Raw genomic sequence first — 8,816 nt, forward strand, 5'->3', positions numbered from 1 at the left:
AAGGCCTCCATTGTCATTTTTCCCCCTGCATCCCTGGGCCAAACACCGCTCGGATGCACCTTCTCACAGCTGCGTAACCCACGTTCACCATGTCTCTAACTACAACTATAGTCGACTCGCACAAGGACACATCCATCCCGAAAGGACCGTCGCGTAAGACGTTCCCATAGTACACTACTAAATTTTCCATAGTACCTAACCAAAATACATCTTTACATTTCAAACAATTAGCAACTAAACATTTAGTAGTAGTACGATGACAACATTTACATATCAGACGACTAAAATAATAATCGTATTTTCGTTACAAATATTTGGTTTGTTTTTAGATCATTTGTTTAGACTTTCCGGGGTTATTTGGTTAACGGGTATCTAGAGATCTTTTTTTTCTCCAACTCGTCTACAAGCGTCACAAACTAAAACTCTGTTTGCTTTTCTCTAACTACCCCAAAAATATCCTAAACTGATTCTCGTAACATGCAAAAACTGAGCTTTTGGAAAAATGACTATTAGTAAAAACTAATTTTCTTACAACAGGTTATGACAAAACCGATGGTAATTACTCGCTATCCAAACAAGCACTAAACATAATAGTACGATAATAACATTTTAATATCATATGAGTAAAACATTTATTTTCTTCCGGCTTTATATAATTTTTTCATATCATATGATAACAATCATTTATTTACAAATAATAATATTTGCAGTGGCATGCACATTATTCACAACAGTACATCAATACAAAAAATATTAACAAAATTACGGCGTCATTTTATACCTTAGCTCCAATATGGATGTGCTTGCGAATGCAATTAAGCGTCAAAATAGTTTCAATAAATATCCGTCACCAGTACTATATGAACGGAGTCAACCTATTATCACATGAAAATCAATATTACACACGGATTTTTCTTCATGCTATCAAAAGTATGAAAATAGCACTTGCATGTATGTGGTCATCACCTCAAAAGGGACAGCGAAGATGGATACACAATTTCTTCAATCACGTCATCTCCTCCTTGTTTGCTACTAAGATGAATTATTTTACCTAATTACATACATCATTAAGTACATTAGCACCTAATCTTAACATATAAAATTTAGATTATTGCGACATAACAAAGTAGACCTACGGTTTCTTAACTATAGACTTATTAATAAATATACCACATGAAATAACATACCACATGCAATGAACAATTACAGTACAATTTTTTCTTAATTACCGTATTAAGATTTCCCGCATGTCAATACTAATGGACGCACCTAACATTGATACAACATCTTCAACCTACTCTTCTAAAAAATAGTATAAATGCTACATCTGTCGTCTGAAATTATTTCTAACCTCTAAGCACTACCATCGCATAGCTAATAACGAGCTAAAAGATGAACTAATTACCATCCTGCATGCACAAATAAATCAATGTATTGCAAAGCTCATACCTTGATCTTCAACTTCGTAGTTCACTTCGCTACACAAATCCTACTCCCGAAGCTCTAAATGACTCCAAAAAGTAATGAAATAATACCTAACACAACAGAGAACACATAGTTATGAACTAAACAAAAAAGAGTACAAACTTCATGCATGCAAACAAAACCAACAAAAATGGATAGATCTTACCTTCGTCTATCTTTTCTTCAACTTCAGCATATTCAAAATCCAACTCTAAATCGCCCTAAATCACGAGTGAAAGTGCCTAGTGAGTTTTGCTTTCTCTTTGTTCTTGCACGCAGAGAGTAGAAGAGGAGGCCAGAGTGTGCTTGCGTGTGAGTGATCGGCACGGAGCATACGCATACTATATAAAAGGAAGAGGATCCCTGTAGTGTCGGCACAACAGGTTCCCACAGCCTCGGATTCCCGCAGCGTGTGAGTGTTCCGCAGTGCCGTCATATCCGACGAGGCAAAAGAAAGGAAAAGCCAGAGTGATTCCCGGGCAGCAGCATCGCCAAAGCAACCAGTGTCGGCACAAAGGGTCAAAGTTCACAGATTCCTGCGCGTGGGAATGAGCGCTGTCTGCACGGGAATCAGCGCCGTATGCGGACGCGCATGCAGCAGCCGGCCGCCTCCGCTAGTGGCGGCAGGGCCCGCGCCTCGGCCCGCGAGCAGCAGCAGCTATCGGCCAGCAGTGTCGGCCAGGTGAGGCCGCCTCAGGCAGTGGCGGCGAGGCCCACTGGCGGGGCCTGCGCGCAGCAGGGCCTGTCGGCCAGCGAGCGACCGCGCCAGGGCTGGCCGCCTCCGACGGTGGCGGCAGGGCCTACTTGGCCCGCCCCGTTTCGTCGTGGCTCGGTGAGGTGCTGCGATTCTGTTCGCCTGTGTGTCCGCCTTCTGCGGTGGCGGCAGGGCCCGCCGCCTCCTGGCGTGGCAGCAGGTGCCACGTGTCGCCTGCCGCGCCTGCCGCCACCGCTGAGGGGGTCCTTTTTGTCAAATTGATCCACATGTAGTCTTTTTTGTCAATTCATCTCGGCACGGGTCCTTTTGGACAAAAAATCTCGTCCCTAGGCTTTATATATCCATCCCATAGCTCATTTGGAAGGTTAGCAAAGTATTAGAGAAAACATTGTGAGCTTTGCTCCTTGTATCCCCTCCTCTTTGGAGATCAAGCCCCCACCTAGGGAAGAATCCTTTGGATTGCCAAGGCCTCCTCTTGGAGAAGATCATCATCAAGACCTCACCTAGTGGGAAGAACTTACCTAGTGCTATTTTCCTTGAATTGTTCATGTAATCTTGTGGATCTCATGTATGTTACTCTAGTGGATGTGATATTTGGGTTTGTTTGAGAGTTTTGTTCCTTGTGTTCTTGAGTGTTCTTCCTCCTTTCCCCCTCCAAGTGTGAAAAGATCCCCGCATTTGCTAGCTTGATTTTGTTGTTTTTTGTCCAAATTCGAAAATCCTCACAAAAATAGCCCCAAATTGTTTTTCTTCCAATTTGTTGGATCTTGTGAGATTTGGTTGTTTTGGTCCATGGATTTGATGCTTGGCAAGTGGATCTAGCCCCTCCCCAAAATCCATGGAATTTTGCATTTCCCCCAAAAAATTCCGCCCAAACCGAAGACCCCCGGGTGCCTGCACCTCGAACCACCGGGCACCCGCACCCCCGGGCCATTTCGCCCAGCCGACCCCGGGCACCCGCACGTCCCACCCCCGGGTGTCCGCACCCCCCCCGAATCAGCCCAACACCTCCACCAATTTGGCCATAACTTCCACCTCCCAAGTCCATTTTTTCGTGTTTTTTAGCTTGTTTGGAAGCTCTTGACATCCCCCATCCACTCATCCCACTACCACCACCATTAGCACCCATCCAAAAAATCATCACAAAAACACCCACCTTTCGCATTTTGACCAATTTAGAGTTGCCATTTCCGTTTCCTAAGGTGTTTCAGCTACTTAGGAGCATGTGACATCATCATCACCATCATCAACTCGGAGCCATCTTCACCGCTAACCGTAAGAAAGGACGGTAACCTCGACGACACTTACTTGTTACCTTGCTTTTGCATTGGTAGCCCGAGCCACTTTGCGTTGCTTACCCATCGAGACTAGCAAGTTGAGAATTGCCGGGCCATGCTATTGTGCACCGTAGTGATCGTGTTATCATCTTTGTGCCATAAGTCTCTCCCGTGCATATCTTAGATACTTGTCTCATATCACACTCGGCTCGAGCATCAAGCATAAAAAAAAGAGAAGAAGAAAAGCTTTTAAGCAAAAGAGGTGCAGCAAAGAGCTTGTAAGCAATAGCATTGAGCCATTCACATAGTTATCATCTTGTTCATCACATACATAGCATAGTTGGGATTGAAGACGGCACGTTTCTCTCATAGGTACATGCACAAGCGTATCTTGCCCATTTGAGCAATCGAGCTAGCGTCTCTCAAGCATCCGCACAACAAGCGCATTTTCCGTGGTTGCACATTTTGAGCTCACTCCTTGGTTGTGCGGGTCCCATCTATCTTCCGTGCGTGTGTACCTAGTGATATCTTTGGGTTTGATCTATTTGCTTTACTTGCATTTTTGTGAACCTTCTCAACCTTATCGATATCTTGACTAACATTTGCTTGAAATTTTTGCTACCATCCTAACCAAGCTACTCCATAAGCCTCTTATTTGTGGGTGTGAGAAACAAACCCGGTTCCAATTCTCCTATTGCGTCATTACATTGAGTGACACTTGTTACATCCTCAATCCTCGGAGAAGGTAACTTTGGTATTGTTCTCTCATTTTCCTACTCACCCCACTTGGTTATGATGGATAGGCCAAACTCGTCGTCGAACCCACTTTTCGAGGAGCAAGGTGATGACCCCGGCTTCGTCTCCAAGAACCACTTCTTCATCGCGCAATGAGAGCTTCATCAAGAAAGCGAAGCATTGGGTCAACGCTTGGAGCAACTCGCCTCCGACCTTCGTCAATCGGAAACAAGGAACCGCGACTACATCGACGCAAAGTTCACCACACAAATGGAAGAGCTCCGCAACATGATCGTGCGACGCCCGTCTTCCTCATCCGCTTCTTCAAGACGGCGCCACTCAAGTCACCGTACAAGTCGGCAATCTTCGGACTACTCCTCTTATGATGCAAGTCCTCCACGAGCTCGCCTTCCTCGACGTGATCATCCTCAAGATCACCAAGCTCAAGAAAATCCATTCCATGGCAATGGCTTACAAGACCGAGTTCAAGCACGTGAACGGATGCGACACCAAGTACCTCAAGAAGCAATGGAGCAAGAGAAAATACCTCCACAAGCGCCATGTCAAGTACCTCAAGAAGATGACGCCATCCATCAAGCACAAGCACTTGAAGCACAACAAGCTCTACGCGAGGCCACTAGAGCCGTTGAAGACCGCAACCGCCAAGTGCGAGAACAAGAGGAAGCTCTTCATCGCGAGATACAAGAAGAAGCCGCCCGACGCGAAGAGCAACAAGAAAGGCGCAACCAAACGCACATTCCTCGCCCTCCTCCAAGACAAGAGCGACACCAAGTGGAACAAGTGCTTCAAGACCCTCCTCCACGCCAAGAGCGACATCACGAGGAACGAGCATTTGAGTACCTTCCTCCAAGGCAAGAGCGATATCAAAACCGCTATCATGATGAAGAACTCCGCTACGGCAAGCTCAAGTTCACCATGCCAAAGTTCTCCGGAAGCAATGATCCCGAAGAATATCTCTCATGGGCATTGAAGGTGGACCAGATTTTCCGCCTTCACAATTACGATGAAGAAAAGGAGATCTCCATGGCCTCCCTCGAGTTCCAAGACTACGTCCTCATTTGGTGGGAACAAGTGATCGAGCGACGACATACAAGAGGCGAACCACCAATCACAACTTGGGAAGAAATGAAGGAAGTCATGAGAACCCGCTTCGTGCCTACTCACTACACTTGATATCTCTTCAAGAAGTTGCAACTCCTCAAGCAAGGCATGAAGACGGTGGAAGAATACTACCAAGAAATGGAGATTGCCATGATACGAGCCAATGCCAAGGAAGACGACGAGCAAACAATGGCACGCTTCTTGAACGGCCTCAACCATCCAATCAAGCGGATCGCCGACTTCCAACCATACTCAAACCTTCTCGAGCTAGTTCATCAAGCGACCAAGGCCGAGCGACAAGTGCAAGATGACTTCAAATACGCCAAGTACTCGTCCAAGTCCTACGGCTCCTACTCTCAAGCTCCCGCGACTTCGGCACCTCCTACCTCAACTCGAGCATCACCAGGTACCGGCGACAAGTCAAGTTCCGAGCAAGTTGCGCCTTCCTCGACTCGTCCTCCGACAAGCACCTACAAATCCAAGACTCCTTCATCTTCGGCGCCTTCCGATGACCCCATCAAGACAAGTTCATTCAAGTGCTTCACATGTGGCGGCCGAGGACACAAGTCCTTCCAATGCACCAACAAGCGAACAATGATCTTCAACGATGACGGCACATACGACTCGACGAGTGAAGAAGAGATGGAAGCCTTTGAGCACATGGCCATGCACCGGCGCGTGAACGAAGATGAAGATGATCAAGTCTTTTGTGACAAAGACTCAAGTGCCTCTCTCGTGGTGTCCAAGGTCTTGACACTCCAACACCACCAAGACGAAGACCAACGGTGCCACATCTTCCAGACCAAGGCCGGCATCAATGGGCGCTCCGTCAAGGTCATCATCGACGGAGGTAGTTGTCACAACTTGGCAAGTGAAGAGCTATGTTCCAAGCTGCAATTGGTCAAGAAGAAGCACCCCCGTCCCTACAAGGTGCAATGGCTAAGCGACTCCGGCACTATTCAAGTGGAGCACACTGTGCAAGTTTCTTTCAAGATTGGCGCCTACGAGGACACCCTAGAGTGTGATGTGGTTACTATGTCTGTCTGCCACCTTCTTTTGGGAAGATCTTGGCAATTCGACCGCGGCGTCATCCACAACGGACGAACCAACAACTATAGCTTCAAGATTAAAGGCAAGGAGTACGTGCTTCGACCGATGTCACCAAGCCAAGTGATCGCCGACAAGCAAGCTTCCACCCATCATGGAGAATCTAGTGAGAGAGTTCACCACCAAAAAGAAAGTGAGAGCCACAAGCAAAAATTTAGTGCCTCTTCGCCAAGAGAGAAAAACTTAGTCCTCCTAGCCACCAAAAGAGAGATGAGAGAAGTGTGTGAGAACCCATCGAGTGTCATCCACTTTGTCCTCCTATGCAAAGATGAGGTGACCAAAACTAACAATCCTAATCCTCTTCCTCTAGTGTTTTCCAACTTGTTGCAGGAATTCGAGGATGTGTTTCCCGATGAGCTACCTCCCGGTCCCCCTCCTCTACGTGGCATTGAACATAGGATCGACCTCATCCCCGACGCACCTCTTCCAATCAAGGCTCCCTACCGTGCCAACCCCGAAGAAACTAAGGAGATCTAACGGCAAGTACAACAAATCATCGGCAACGGACATGTACGTGAAAGCTTAAGCCCTTGTGCTGTTCCCGTTATACTTGTGCCCAAGCAAGATGGTAGTTTTCGCATGTGCTCGGATTGTAGGCCCATCATTGCTATCACCGTTCGTTATAGACACCCCATTCCTCGCCTAGATGATATGCTTGATGAACTTAGCGGCACCACCATTTTCTCAAAAATTGACCTTAAAAGTGGCTATTATCAAATCCGAATACAAGAAGGTGATGAATGGAAAACCGCTTTCAAAACAAAATTTGGCTTGTACGAATGGTTGGTTATGCCTATGGGTTTGTCGGAAGCTCCTGGTACTTTCATGCGTCTTATGCATTTTGTGCTTCGTCCTTATATTGGAGTGTTTGTTGTGGTTTACTTCAATGACATTCTTGTTTTTAGCAAATCCATGAAAGAGCATCTAAGCCATGTTAGGGATGTTTTGCAAACTCTTCGCAAGGAACGTCTTTATGCCAACATGAAAAAGTGCACATTTGGTGTTGACAAGCTTGTTTTTTTGGGATTCGTTGTTTCTTACAAGGGTGTGCATGTTGATGAATCTAAAATTGAAGCAATTAAAACTTGGCCCCAACCCACCAATTTGCAACAAGTGCGTAGCTTTCTTGGCCTTGCGGGTTTCTATCGTCACTTTGTGAAAGACTTTAGCACCATCGCCGCACCTTTGCATGCTTTGAGTAAGAAAAATGCTCCTTTTGTTTGGGGACCTTTGCAATCAACCGCTTTTGATGAGCTCAAATCTTTGCTTACCCATGCTCCGATTCTTGCTTTACCCAACTTTGACAAAAAATTTGAGGTTCATTGCGATGCAAGTGGTACCGGAATTGCTGGAGTTTTGATGCAAGAAAAGCGAGCTATTGCATATTTTAGTGAAAAACTCTCCGGTGCTCAACTTAACTACCGCTTTTGTATTCATATTTTAGTGCGTGTGTTGCATGTTTGGGAGCATTACCTTAGACCACATGAGTTTGTCATACATACCGATCATGAAACACTTAAATACCTTAAAGGTCAAACAAAGTTGAATAAACGGCATGCTAAATGGAGTGAATTCATTGAATCTTTTCCCTATGTGATCAAGTACATTAAGGGCAAAGAAAATGCGGTGGCGGATGCCCTTTCCCGCAAATGCATGTTACTTACTCAACTTGAATTGAATGTAGTTGGATTTGATCATATCAAACACTTGTATGCAAATGATCCTACCTTTGCTACTCCTTATGTTAAGTGTTTGACGCATACTTCTTGGGAACGATATTACATCAAGGATGATTATCTTATGAGAGCTAACAAACTTTGCGTTCCCGAGTCTTCTTTTCGTTTGCTCCTTTTGCAAGAGGCTCATGGAGGCGGACTCATGGGACACTTTGGACGCGACAAGACATTCACCACGCTCTCCAAGAACTATTATTGGCCCAAGATGTTTCGCGATGTCGCCCGCTTCACCAACCGGTGCTCTACATGTTGCAAAGCTAAGTCACACTCTCAATCCCATGGTTTATATATGCCTTTACCTATTCCACATCAACCTTGGGAAGACATTAGCATGGATTTTGTGCTTGGATTACCTAGGACTCAAAATGGCAAGGACTCCGTTTTTGTTGTTGTGGACCTATTCTCTAAAATGGCTCATTTTATCCCATGCAATAAGATATACGATGCTTCACATGTTGCTAATCTCTTTTGTAGGGAAATCTTGAGGTTGCACGGTGTGCCAAAGACAATTGTGTCGGATCGAGACGTCAAGTTCTTAAGCTACTTTTGGAAGATGCTATGCGCCAAGCTCGGAATCAAGCTACTCTTCTCCACGGCGTATCATCCTCAAACCGATGGCCAAACGGAAGTCACCAACCGGACGCTTGCAACTCTCCTACG

At 45.7% G+C, this 8,816-nt stretch overlaps 1 long non-coding RNA gene across 1 annotated transcript; it reads right to left on the reverse strand.

The window, feature by feature from the left end:
• Positions 1 to 497: 497 nt before the first annotated feature.
• Positions 498 to 1,696, reverse strand: LOC120967883 (uncharacterized). The gene is made up of 3 exons (XR_006666465.2): positions 1,450 to 1,696; positions 967 to 1,051; positions 498 to 875 (listed from the first exon to the last, which is right to left on the reverse strand). It is a non-coding gene; the product is annotated as an uncharacterized lncRNA (long non-coding RNA).
• Between the last annotated feature and the right edge of the window lie 7,120 nt (positions 1,697 to 8,816).

Source organism: Aegilops tauschii, chromosome 1 (assembly GCF_002575655.3).
Source record: "Aegilops tauschii subsp. strangulata cultivar AL8/78 chromosome 1, Aet v6.0, whole genome shotgun sequence".
NCBI lineage: Eukaryota > Viridiplantae > Streptophyta > Magnoliopsida > Poales > Poaceae > Aegilops > Aegilops tauschii.